A 10,702-nucleotide genomic window follows, 5' to 3' on the forward strand; every position below is an offset into this window, starting at 1 on the left:
TTGTTTGTGTTTCATCCGTAGTCGGATGTTGTTCTCATGTATGATATGATGTTGTATTCGTGTGGCATTCTATGCCTTTTGTATGTATCCCCATCTATTATGTAATGTTGATGTAATGATATCCACCTTGCAAAAGCGTTTCAATATGCGGTTCTATCCTTGGTGGTTCCTTCGAGTCTCTTTAGGATAGTATCGCATATTGGGCGTGACAACTAACTGATGCTTCCAGAGATTACCTGGATAGTTGTGCTGGTTCTCTTTTCAGGGAAAGAACACCGGATGACGCTGAAATTCTATTGAATAATATGTTGGCAAATGAAAATAATTGGGCACCTCCCGAGCTACCTCCTGAGCCAGTTCTTGAGCCAATTACTGAGCCTATTCCTAAACCAACTCCGAAGAAGAGGGGTGTTCTATTTGTCAGTCCCGAAGATATGCAAGAGGCAAAGAAATCTATGAAAGAAAAAGGTATTAAAGCTGAAGATGTTAAGAATTTACCTCCTATTGAAGAAATACATGGTCTTAATTTACCGCCTGTTGAAGAAGTTTATGATCTCAATTACTTATTCAATGAAGAACCTCCCGATATCCCGACACAGGTAGTAAAGGTAAATTCTCTCTATAGATATGATAAAACTGAAGTCCCTCCTACTAAAATTGCTAGTCAGTGCTTGGATGAGCTTGATGACTTTATGTTTAAGCAAGATGACTTTAATGCTTATTTTGGTAGACAATTAAAATAGAATACCTTTATGATTAAACGCTTGGGTGATTATATGGCTGATATTAGAGGTGAACTTAAACTTGTTAGCAAGCATGCTTCTATGGTTACCACTCAAGTAGAACAAGTACTTAAAGTTCAGAAAGAAGTGCTTGATGAAATGAATAGTAAGGAAAATGATTATGCTGTTAGAGTAGCTATTAGAATTGGTAGAATGACTTAGGAACCTTTGTATCCTGAAGGCCACCCTCAGAGAATCGAGCAAGATTCTCAGAGAAACAATATTGATATACCTAGTTCTTCTAAAAGGAAGAAAAGAAAAATGATAGGACTTTGCAAACTTCTAGTGAACCTATCGCTGAGTCACCTGAGAATCCGAATGATATCTCTATTTCTGATGCTGAAACTCAATCAGGTGATGAACATGAACCTAGTGATAATGATAATGATAATGTTCATGTTGATGCTCAACCTAGTAATGATAATGATGTAGAAGTTGAACCTGCTGTTGATCTTGATAACCCACAATCAAAGAATCAACGTTATGATAAAAGAGATTTTGTTGCTAGGAAACATGGTAAATAAAGGGAACCATGGGTTCAGAAACCCATGCCTTTTCCTCCGAAACCATCCAAGAAAAAGGATGATGAGGATTTTGAGCTCTTTGCTGAAATGATTAGACCCATATTTTTGCGTATGCGATTAACAGATGTGCTCAAAACAAATCCTTATGCTAAGTATATGAAGGATATTATTACTAATAAAAGAAAGATACCTGAAGCTGAAATTTCCACCATGCTTGCTAATTATACTTTTAAGGGTGGAATACCAAAGAAACTTGGAGATCCCGGAGTGCCTACTATACCATGCTCCATTAAAAGAAGTTATGTTAAAACTACTTTATGTGATCTTGGAGCTGGTGTTAGTGTCATGCCTTTCTCTTTATATCGTAGACTTGACTTGAATAAGTTGACACCTACTGAAATATCTTTGCAAATAGCTGATAAATCAACTGCTATACCTGTCGGTATTTGTGAGGATGTGCCTGTTGTAGTTGCAAACGTTACTATTTTAACGGACTTTGTTATTCTTGATATTCCCGAGGATGATATTATGTCTATTATTCTTGGAAGACCTTTCCTTAATACTGCAGGGGCCGTTATTGATTGCACCAAAGGCAATGTCACTTTTCATGTTAATGGCAATGAGCACACGATGCATTTTCTGAGGAAACAACCTCAAGTTTATAGTATCAACTCTATTGGAAAAGTTCCATCGATTATATTTGGAGGTTTCGAATTTCATCTCCCTACTGTCAAGAAAAAGTATGATATTCTTATTGTTGGGGATTTTCATATCCCCATTGAGGTAACTTAGTGTTATTCGAAATTTCTCCGGTTCCGGGATTATTTGGAATGAGTTTGTTAACAAGACTTGATCAACCTTGTTAGTGGGTTCATTTTGATGATCATGAGATGGATGAAACTAGAAGCACAACTTTCTGTATCCTCTTTATATTTTCTGTTATTTAGTAGAAATAAAGTAAAATAATATTTTTCTGTTTGTTTCCTGACTTATCTGTGCAATATAAAAATATCCCAAAAATAAAAGTCCTCAGAATGCCATGCCAATTTAATATGATTTTATTGGGAATATTTGAGAATTTACTGTGCAAAAATTACCACGTGGGGAGCTGCCACCTGGCCACGAGGGTGGAGGGCGCGCCCTACCCCCCTGGGCGCGCCCCCTGCCTCGTGGGCCCATGGTGGCCCTCCTCCACTTATTCATGCACCCGTCTTCTTCCTCTACCTCACACAAACACGAAAAACCAACCCAAGCACGAGTTCCAGCCCCCGTTGTTGTGATTTTTGATCTCCTTGCTCAAAGCACCTCTCGCAAAACTGCTTGGGGAGATTGTTCCTTCGTATGTGAATCCTCCATTGGTCCAATTAGTTTTTGCTCTAGTGCTTTATTCTTTGCAAATTTGTGATGCATAGGTGACCATGTTCTTGAGCTTATATGACAAATTTATATGGTTCCAAGTAGTTTCAATGCTTTATATAGGCCCTATGCACTTGTGGGAGTTGTTGCTATCAATTTTATTGAAGTTGGTTCACTTTTATTTGAAGTTACTAAAATTTCAGAAATTTTTCAGAGGAAACAATATGCTTAGGAGGATGTTCCAAGGTTGTCCTTCAAGGAAGCAAGGTCCCAGGCTTGCAATACGTGATGCTGGCGAGGAACCACCAAGAGACGCTCCTGTGAGGCCCTGTGAATGGCCGTCGGAAAATTTTATGAATCAAGTGGGAATTAAAGAATAATTTAGCGCATATTTGAGTAACGCCGCTCTTGAGGACTTTGAAGATGACAAATGCCCCTAGTATCATGATCTCACAAGTTCATTTGTGAGGAGGTTTGAGTTTTCAACTTCGCGAAATTCTCTTTCAGTCATGTTTGACGCTTATGACAAATCTTATACCATGGACTTAGAGGATTTTACTTCTGCTTGCAAACTTCCATCTTGGGGTAATGTCAGGGATCCCCCTAAATCCGAATATAGAGACTTTCTTGCTAGAATAACCGTGGGGGAATCTAGAGATATAACACAAGCCACTATAGGGAGCATTCACTTTCCTGCTATACATTATTTTGCTCTCTTCATAGGAAGATGTATAAATGCTAAGGATGAAGCATGCCACATGTGTGTCCCTGATCTCAGTATTCTCAGGAGTGTTGTCTTAGGAGACCAATCTTATCATTTGGGGAGCCATTATAGCTTGCAGGTTGCATTAGAATAGACATAGCGGATATTTCTTTGGAGGGATTTATGCAACCCGCTTAGCTAATTTTCTTGAGGTAGACATTCATGAGGGTGACACGGAGTTACCCCCTTCTTATTTAGATTTTGATTCTATGGTTTCCCACCAGTTTGTTGAGAGGACTGAACCACCTCTCCAGTATCGACTAATCTTTGATAGACGTCGTGTAGTCCATATTGCTCTTCCTGCTCTTGCTTTCTTTGATTCGCAGGCAAAAAGAAGATATATTATTACCAGAGAGGAGGCAGATCAGTACGAAAGGAGAGCAGAGGCTGCTCGACTCCACGCTACAGCTCAGGCAGCGATAGCCGCTGCGTCACAGTACGACCCCAGCTTCACCTACGGATATCCGCCAAGCCATCCCTGGCAATAGACCAACTTAGGACAAAAGCCTAAGCTTGGGGGAGTACGTATTTCCCACCGACATTACGTTTATGTTCAGACACACTCATTGCTAGATGTCGGTGCTCATACTCTTTCACTGTAATATCCATGCTAGTTTAAATTTCTTTTTCTGTTTTCTTCTTGTGTGCTTGATAGACTTTAAGAAAAAACAAAAAAATTAGTTAGTCTACTTTTCATGCTTGTAGTAGAATTAAAAAGAAAATCCAAAAAAATATTTCCCGTTCTTCTTTTTACTTGTTGGGAGTTTTCCCGTGTAAATAGTTTTTATTTCTTTTTCTTTCTTTGGGGGTCGAGAAGACTCTATTGAAAATGCTTAGTGGCTCTTACATGCATGATTGATTATTTAAACTTAGAGCCCATATTACTTGTCTTCTCTCTTGAGTTGAATGCTTGCAGATCCCAGCTTAGTCCAATGCACGTGCACTCTTATTATTATACACACTGTTCGGTCGTGCAAGTGAAAGGCAATAATGATGATATATGATGGACTTATTGGGAAGAGAAAAGCTGGTATGAACTCGACCTCTCTTGTTTTTGTAAATATGATGATTCATTGTTCTTGATTCAGCTATTATGAAGTAAACATATTTGCAATGACATTTATAGATTATAGTTGCTTGTTCCATGCTTGATTAGCTATGAGTTATAATGGTTTACCTTGCGTGCCAACATGCTATTAGAATAATTATGATGTGGTATGATGGGGTGGTATCCTCCTTTAAATAAATTGAGTGACTCGACTTGGCACATGTTCATGCATGTAGTTGAATCAAATCAACATAGCCTTCACGATATTTATGTTCATGGTGGATTATATCCTACTCATGCTTGTACTCGGTGTGAATTAATTTTAATGCATGTTTACGACTGTTGTCGCTCTCTCAGTTGGTCGCTTCCCAGTCTTTTGCTAGCCTTCACCTGTACTAAGCGGGAATACTGCTTGTGCATCCAAACTCCTTAAACCCCAAAGTTATTCCATATGAGTCCACTATACCTACCTATATGCGGTATTTACCTGCCGTTCCAAGTAAATTTGTATGTGCCAAACTCTAAACCTTCAAATAAACGTTCTATTTTGCATGCTCGAGTAGCTCATATGTCAACTAGAGTTGCCCTTATCTTCCGTGTTAGGCGGGTTATTCTCAAGAGGAGTGGACTCCGCTCCTCATTCACGAGAAAATGGCTGGTATCCGGGATGTCGAGTCCCATGCTTTATGCAAACTAAATCAAAATAACTGCAAACAAAACTCCCCTTGGGACCCGTTGAATGTTGGAGGCACTCGTTGTTTCGAGCAAGCCATGGATTGATGCTTGTGGAGGAAGGGGAGTATAAACTTTACCATTCTGTTTGGGAACCGCCTATAATCTGTTTAGCATGGAAGATATCATCGTCTTTTAGTTGTTATGTTGACAATGAAAGTATGCCGCTCAAAATATAATTTATCTCTATTTCAAAACCGAGCTCTAGCACCTCTACAAATCCCCGCTTCCCTCTGCGAAGGGCCTATCTATTTACTTTTATGCTGAGTCATCACCCTTCTTATTAAAAAGCACCCACTAGAGAGCACACTGTCGTTTGCGTTCATTATTATTGGTTTATATTGGGTATGACTTGACTGGATCTCTTTTACCATGAATTACAATGTTTAGTCAGTCCTTGATCTCTAAAGGTGCTCTGCATTTATGTTTTGTGGTCTCAGAAAGGGCTAGCGAGATACCATTTTGTTATATCATGTTATGATTATTTTTAGAAAGTGTTGTCACCCGAGTTTCATTATTATGGCTCGCTAGCTGATTATGCTATTGATATGAGTAATTGTGAGACCTACGTGTCATTGTGAATATGGTTAGTTCATAATAATTGCTGAGACTGGAATGCTGGCTTTTCATGTTTACAACAACAAAAGCAAACAGAGTTTGGAAAAGTTTTTCTTTTTTCTCTTTCAGTTTGTCAACTGAATTGCTTGAGGACAAGCAAGGGTTTAAGCTTGGGGGAGTTGATACGTCTCCGGCGTATCTACTTTTCCAAACACTTTTGCCCTTGTTTTGGACTCTTACTTGTATGATTTGAATGGAACTAACCCGGACTGACACTGTTTTCAGCAGAACTGCCATGGTGTTGTTTTTTGTGCAGAAAATAAAAAATCTCGGAATGTCCTGAAACTTCACGGAACACCTTAGAAAAAATAAAGAAAAATCCTTGCAAAATATGAAGACCAGGGGGCCCACACCCTGCTCACGAGGGAGGGGGCGCCCCCCTGGGCGCGCCCCCCTACCTCGTGCGCCCCCTGGTGGCCCTCCGACGCCAACTCCAACTCCATATATTGGCTTTCGGGGAGAAAAAAATCAGAGAGAAGAGATCATCGCGTTTTACAATACGGAGCCGCCGCCAAGCCCTAATCTCTCTCAGGAGGGCTGATCTGGAGTCCGATCGGGGCTCCGGAGAGGGGGATTCGTCGCCGTCGTCATCATCAACCATCCGCCATCACCAATTTCATGATGCTCACCGCCGTGCGTGAGTAATTGCATCGTAGGCTTGCTGGACGGTGATGGGTTGGATGAGATTTATCATGTAATCGAGTTAGTTTTGTTAGGGTTTGATCCCTAGTATCCATTATGTTCTGAGATTGATGTTGCTATGACTTTGCTATGCTTAATGCTTGTCACTAGGGCCCGAGTGCCATGATTTCAGATCTGAACCTATTATGTTTTCATGAATATATGTGTGTTCTAGATCCTATCTTGCAAGTCTATAGTCACCTACTATGTGTTATGATCCGGCAACCCCAAAGTGACAATAATCGGGACCACTCCCGGTGATGACCATAGCTTGAGGAGTTCATGTATTCACTATGTGCTAATGCTTTGTTCCGGTTCTCTATTAAAAGTAGGCCTTAATATCCCTTAGTTTCCAATAGGACCCCGCTGCCACGAGAGGGTAGGACAAAAGATGTCAGGCAAGTTCTTTTCCATAAGCACGTATGACTATATACGGAATACATGCCTACATTACATTGATAAACTAGAGCTAGTTCTGTGTCACCCTATGTTATGACTGCTACATGATGAACCACATCCGGCACAATTATTCATCGCTAATCCAGTGCCTACGAGTTTTCCATATACTGGTTTACACTTATTTACTTTTTCGTTGCTGCTGTTACAATCACTACAAAATACCAAAAACTTTACTTTTACTGTCTTTACTTTTGTTACCGCTACCACCACTATCATATTACTTTGCTACTAAACACTTTGCTGCAGATACTAAGTTTCCAGGTGTGGTTGAATTGACAACTCAGTTGCTAATACTTGAGAATATTCTTTGGCTCCCCTTGTGTCGAATCAATAAATTTGGGTTGAATACTCTACCCTCGAAAACTATTGCGATCCCCTATACTTGTGGGTTATCAAGACTATTTTCTGGCGCCGTTGCCGGGGAGCATAGCTCTATTCTTTCAGTCACTTGGGATTTATATCTGCTGGACACTATGAAGAACTTGAAAGATGATCGAACTACTATTTTGCCCTCAACTACGAGGGAGGTAAGGGACTGCCATCTAGCCTTGCACTAGATTCTCCTTCTGTTATGAGTAAGTTTGCGACACCTAAACCTACCACTGCTATTGATTCTGATATGTCGCATGTTATTGATGATGCCACTTCTGCTATGCATGATACTTATGATGAAACTATTTCTATGCTCGATACTACTGTGCCACTTGGTGAATATCTTGATGAGCAAATTGCTAGGTCTAGAGAAAGAGAAATTATTGAACCTGAACACGATGATGTTAGTGATGATGAACCTACGCCTGCTATTCCTAAGGGTTATCTTTTTGATGGTGAATCTTCTCCAGCTATTTTTGCTTGCTAGGATAGATGTGAACTTAAGAAGTTGCTAACTAAATGGAGTAAAGAATCTTTTAGAGGTAGAATGAAACCCGACCCTGCTTTTGCTACTTCACCTATATGTGTTCCTGATTAGGACTATTATGATTTTTCTGTTGATCCCGATATAATTACTTTGGTTGAATCTGATCCTTTTTATGGCTATGAATCTGAAACCGTTGTGGCATATCTTACTTTGGTTGAATTGTCAACTCAGCTACTAATACTTGAGAATATTCTTTGGCTCCCCTTGTGTCGAATCAATAAATTTGGGTTGAATACTCTACCCTTGAAAACTATTGCGATCCCCTATACTTGTGGGTTATCACAAACATGTTAAAGAAACATGCGTGAACATACCTGCTGTGCCATTGGAGTTTCGATTGGATCCTTCAATTTAAAAATAAGTTCGTATCAGTAAATACAGTGATACAAGAGCAAAGCAATCATAGTTAAAAAAGGCGCGCCTAAGCAAGAACTTAAGCGCGCCTAGGCTCTAGGCGTTGGCAAAACACATTGCGCATAACTACGCATAATCTGTGCATAACTGCGCATAAGCATGCGCTTTGGTCAGTGAAGCGCAAGGCGGTGGCAAAACGCACAATTAATGCCTAGAGCTTTTTTGAACTATGATAGCAATGGAATCTTAAATTAGAACAGTTGATCTTCAGGTTTAGGCACTTGTTCTACACGAACAGAGTACAGTAAGACGCAAGAATAAAATACTTAAAAATAAAAAATGAGCTCATAGACCTTACCACATTCTTGGTTCGGGACCAGTACAGAACAAGGCGTTCCCAGTCATCGTCCAGTAATTGTGTCTCAGGAGAATGTAAGGGAATTTGATTAGTTTCTTTGCCGGTGAAGTACGTTTTCTTCAGGTAATTCCGATACTGCCACCAAGCATTCTTGAAGATAGCAGAGGTATTAGCACAGGTTACCTCATCCTGAGTTTCCAAATCGATCCTTCTCTATAGAGAAAAAAAGGGAAAATTTGTTGTATTATAACCATCATGGAGGTAGGATGTATGGGATGAAGCAAAGTAATTGCCATGAATAACATTACTTACACATAACTCCTGGACAAACACCTACAACTGGCATTTTCCTTCATCTTCAGTATAATATTTCCAAGATGGGAAGATACGCACATATGATTTAACAACATCAAATGCGATAGATGCTAAACTACGACTGGCTGGTTGTGCTTCCTACACAGGAATAGGCATACTAACTGGTGGAGTTGGGGTTCGCCGTGATAGTACTGGCCCTTTGGGCACTGGAGCTGCCTTACTAACTGCTGTTGTTTGGGAGCTCTGTGGTGGAGATGGTGTTGTGTCAACAGGAACTGGGTTACTATCGGCTGGGGTTGGGGTTAGATTGGGTGAAGCTAGTTCTCTGTCCATCGCAGTAGGGGTACAATCTGCGAGAGTTTGGGTTATGCGTGGTAGGGCTGGTTCTTGTGCATGTACAACCGGGGTGCTATCTCCACCAAGATGTAGCACTGTTTTATTTGAAGACCGTGTTTTTATTCCGCTAGATACTGGCATCGCCCGCTCCAATTCAAATGGCTGATAAACAGGGAACATAGTTGAATGTACAGACATTGTATGAGAGACAGATGCAATAGATAGTGTGGAAAAAAGAGGGCATGAAATAGTTGACATGTATATTGTTTAACTAAAACGGATAGCATGACATAATTTTACATATATGATGTCTATCTAAATTGGATAGCATAGCATAACATAATTCAAAGATATGATGAATAACTAAACAGGATCGCATGACATAATTCACCTACATGTTATCTAAGTAATCAGGATCGCATCATTTAATTCACATATGTGATTTATATGCTAAACAGAGGGCATTCGATATGATGTCTGAACTAAGAACATGGTGTTGAATATTGTGTATATGATGTCTAAACTATGCAATGCAAGACACCGTATGCATGATATGAGCAATATAACTGTGCCAAGTTAGAGCATACACCTCAGTGGGGGAATAGGACTGGTCATCTGTCTCTGAATCCATCTCTGAGGAGCTATCGGGACCCAACAAGAGATATGCTTCGACAGGTAGCACTGTCTGCTCTAAAGGCCTTGTTTTCACTCCAAATTTTTCCATATCCCACCCAAATGGTTGATTCACAGGAAGAGTATTTTAATGTACAAACATTGTCGACAAATGGAAATGTAATGAAGAAAAGGATGGGCAAGATATCATTCAAATATATGATGCCTGGTTAAACAGGATGGCATTGCACATTTCACATATATTATGGCTGGCTAAAAGACATGAGACTGCATAATTCCCATATATGATATAGAAACTAAACAGGTGGCATTACAGAACATGTCTAAACTAAGCAGATGACATATATGATATCAAAAGTAGGCACTGCAAGGCAACATATGCATGATATGACTAACATCATCATGCCAAGGTAGAGCAAACACCTTGGGGGTAAATAGGAGTGGTCAGCAGCGTCTAAATACGCCTCAGAACAGATATCTTCCTCTGGATTACAATCTGGAGAGGGGTGGGAGGGTTTTCCATTGAACCCACCATGGAGCGATGTCTGCATGACATTGTATTGCCGCGCAAAACACTTCTCTTTTTCTCTACATGTTCAGCATGACTGTGTACAATATCTGACATGCATACGAAAAAATATGGTGAGATTATGTAAGGAGAGCATGCATAAATTTAGAGTGATGGTAACAACCAGTGGATCGACGTTTTTCCATTGAACCAAAATAGCCCTAATGGATCGACGTGAATGTATAGTAATAAGTGACGCAACAAGTGTACAACCTCTTTCCCGTAGCCGTGTTGACCTCAGCATCATTGGGTTGGT

This window comes from Triticum dicoccoides, chromosome 2B, assembly GCF_002162155.2.
Source record: "Triticum dicoccoides isolate Atlit2015 ecotype Zavitan chromosome 2B, WEW_v2.0, whole genome shotgun sequence".
Classification (NCBI taxonomy): Eukaryota; Viridiplantae; Streptophyta; class Magnoliopsida; order Poales; family Poaceae; genus Triticum; species Triticum dicoccoides.